Source organism: Atta colombica, unplaced genomic scaffold (genome assembly GCF_001594045.1).
Source record: "Atta colombica isolate Treedump-2 unplaced genomic scaffold, Acol1.0 scaffold13, whole genome shotgun sequence".
Classification (NCBI taxonomy): Eukaryota; Metazoa; Arthropoda; class Insecta; order Hymenoptera; family Formicidae; genus Atta; species Atta colombica.
The window spans coordinates 243715-247556 of record NW_017259217.1 but is presented as its reverse complement, the minus strand read 5'-3'; the positions used below and the strand labels follow the sequence as shown (position 1 = coordinate 247556).

At 31.1% G+C, this 3842-nt stretch overlaps 1 protein-coding gene across 1 annotated transcript in view; it reads right to left on the bottom strand.

Annotated features, from left to right (window-relative positions):
* Positions 1-3842, bottom strand: part of LOC108684237 (LIM domain-containing protein A-like) — a gene marked incomplete at its 3' end in the record, with an annotated part of 49102 nt that overhangs the window by 18279 nt on the left and 26981 nt on the right. The window lies entirely within an intron of this gene.

The following is a 3842-nucleotide window of genomic DNA, read 5'->3' as shown; positions in this document are numbered from 1 at the left end:
CACACACACACACACACACACACACACACACACACACACACACACACACACACACACACGTCATTCGATATCGCTCAATTATCATCGACGTAGTTTTTCATATGTCCACTTAGTGTTGAATAGATTGAATGCATCAATAGCGACCAGTCATGACATTGCGGAAACGTACGCGGTCTGTTTATCGTGCCTTTCCTTTCGCAATGGCGAGGTATATCAATCGCAGGTAGAAATTAAAAGCAACACGAATGCGAGAAACGCGCATCGTGCAGTATGCAATTACAGTTACATTGAAAACGGGAAGTAGATCGAATTTCTTGCCGATTCACCTCGAGTCTTTGTAACGGCACAAAATACGCTTCTATTATCTCTTTACAAGAAGAATTAAGGATAATTTAGACGAGACAATCGATTAACAAAGTTACATTACTATATCTATAAAAGAACATGATACTTTTTTCAAAATCAAAAGAAAAACGTAAAATTATCATCACTGCAAATTACGTTACTGTGTAATTAAAAGAATTTTGAAAGAATTAGTTTAAATTTAACTAATCTACACAACCTCTGACTCTCTTCAGTTCTTAAAATTCTCAAACAGTTCAGCTTGAAGCGCTTTTGCAGGCACCGAGATATCCTGTATAATGTATATGTCAGCATGAATTGCACATTTATAGAAATTCTTTACTTCTCACATGGCTGGCATAAATGAACTTAGAGGCACACGGTAATACATATATTCATGTCGGATGGCTAGAGAGATGGTGGACGAATAAGTGCTGCATACGGATACGGCAAAATAAAATGCGAATGTGTGTACAGGTTCCGCGCAATGCATATATAATAAATTTATACGTGGCTACATGTCATCTCCGTCAAAATATATCGAAAAATATTCTGTAACGTAAGACAGTTAGACAATTTGCTTCTCAAATTTCAAATAAATTTCTTTGCCATCAATTAAATTTAAATTTACAAATTTTTAATATTTAAGATGATTGTGAGAACTAAAATCTTTCCGACAATAGAATTTATCAATAATATATTAATTTATTTTCATGAATATTTAAACAAAAGTATGTAGTACAAATTTATAGACATGCTAGAAACAGACAGATCTAGACAAAGCTAAATATTTTAAACCATTCAAAGAAGAAAGTCTATATCTCTTGATCGTAGCAATATTTATTATTTGATTTATTATGGACACACATATGTATTTTGAAATTTCTTCATTTAAAGTGCTCGTTTGAGAAATAAAAATGGAATGTGTTTAATTTTAAAACTATCACATTTTGTGAAATATAAATAACCGAATTTAAAAAAAAATGTTAATATTCTAATAATTTTGATTTTGATGAAATGGAATTTTTTAGAAATATATGAGAGAGAAACAATACGATACAAAAAGAAAATATCAAATATTTTATTGGTTCAGTTTACAGGGAATTTTAAGAAAGTAGTTAAGACATATAGATTGTTCTAAATCACGTTTAAAAATAATACAGCAACTTTGATGACAGTTTACTATGTGAATCATAAATTATTTAATAAATAGTAGTATTTTTTTAATCTGTACTCTAATAAAAATTAATGGAAATATATTACATAAAATAAAATTGATAAAAATTCAATTTTTTAATATAAATACATATATTTAAGATTATTTACGTAGCGTTACATTGTGATGCACTAGTAGTTGTACAGTAAATAAACAAAATATTTGTTTTATATCTTTAACTAATCAGTGAATCGCAATGGAACTTTGCGATAAATTGAATTTTGAATATTTTAAGTATATTTTTACTTATAAAAGAAAAATGTAAATTTTTAATCATTTTCTAAATTTTTATTTATAATAATAAAAATAATAACAAATAAAATAAACTACAAAAATGTGTTAAACAAAAATATAATCTTATTCACATAACATAATTTATTTGAAGTGTAAATATTAAACACACTTCCAAATTTAATTTTCTTTGCAGGGACTGTACGTCTAATACATCCTTAAAATATACAAATTGCAGTTACGCTTACAGATAAAAATATAATTTATATTAATTATGCATACAGACATATTGGCATATTTTTTTGCATGTAAATAATGATACAAAATATATTTCGTGCTATTAATGAAGGTTCATTCTGAAATATAATTTATTTAGTTCATTTTTAGACAAATATTAAGATAATTAATGTGACAAGATAAAAGAGAAATTTTGCAAAACATATACAAAATTGAAAATTAATTGAATATCAACATAAAAAAAATTCTAGGTTAGCAACAATATTTAATTTTATATTCTTCACTCAAAATATCAAATAACATTTCGATAGCTAAAATATAAAAAATTTGTAATTCAAATAATTTATGAAAAAATAGATTTATACAAAATGATATTTCTACATTAATGCATTGTTTTAATTTAAAAAGTCTCTCTCTCTCTCCCTTTAATTTTACGACAATGGTAATTTGAAATCCAAAACAGGTATCGACATGCAATTAAGATTAATGAGAGTACGAGGAAAGAATATAGTACCGGCATCATTCTATAGAAAGCGGTATAGAGTCATGGACTTTGTAACGTTATAGACCGTTGATGGTGTGCCGTCTGCATATTCTACACCAGACAGCAAGCCGTCGTCACGCGAGCCCGCCGCGCCGCAATTCCGTAAAGAAAGGAAAAGTTGAGGACGCGCGATGTGCAATAGACGGCGCTCACAGGCGCATTATAACGGCACTAATAGTAATCGATGTTGCGAGCGGAGCGACGAGAGGGAGAATCGGGAAAATGAATCGAGAGCAAATCAAATTCACGAGTGACACAAGTTTCGCGCGGATGGGAGCGGGCAATCGATGTAAACGTACAGTGCGAATCGAACAACGTTGGAACAAGCTAAACCCATCACTGTACAAGTGATTACGGGGGAAATGTGTTCAATCGGTTGAAAATGTATTTAATCACTTCATCATCGAGAGCTCGAAATTTACAACCATTGCCTTCGATGTGCAATTTCACACGCCGGGAATTTTATTTATAATTTATTATTCGTTAACATGAATCGAGACCTATTGAAAAAGATTCATCATTTTCAATTTCCGCATAACGTAAAAATGCCATCCTATAATACATACTTTTCTTTTATTTCTTGCATTTCATACTCTTTTTGAGAAATATTTTATCAATTATTATTGATATCTATATCAAAATTCTGAAAATGAAATGCTTACCTTGGAAAAGAAATTATTTTTAAATGTTAATTGCGTATAAATACTCAAATAATTAAATATTATAAAGGATAACAATAATAAAAGTTGAAGAAAAATAATCGTCTCTGAATTCGAGATCTCATTAACAGTAAACGAGTCAGATACTGAGTGCCAGTGACAAGCAATCTCTCTCTCTCTCTCTCTCTCTCTCTCTCTCTCTCTCTCTCTCTCTCTCTCTTCGGGAGATGCGGGGTGCATTATGTCATGCCCACCGGCTATCAGAACGCTTGCACGCAGTATATAAAGTATAAAAGGGAGAACAGGGGGATCTTATAAGCCTGGCGAGTGTGACGTGCACCTGCTTTGTGCGCTAAACTAAAAATGACGTTCAGACGATAGCGCAGGGCAACCGGCTTTAAAGCGGAACTACTCGGCAAAGGCGAATCTTCCTACTCGAAACAAAGTCGACAACATGCGTATTTCTGTCGCGCATCATGAATCGACGTCTTTATTTTTCAATCAACGCATCCGTCATACTTTTTTGATCTAGGTTCTTATTCTCAAAAAATATCGCGCACTCGGAAAATACTCGGAAAATCTATAATAAATGTAACATATATATATATATATA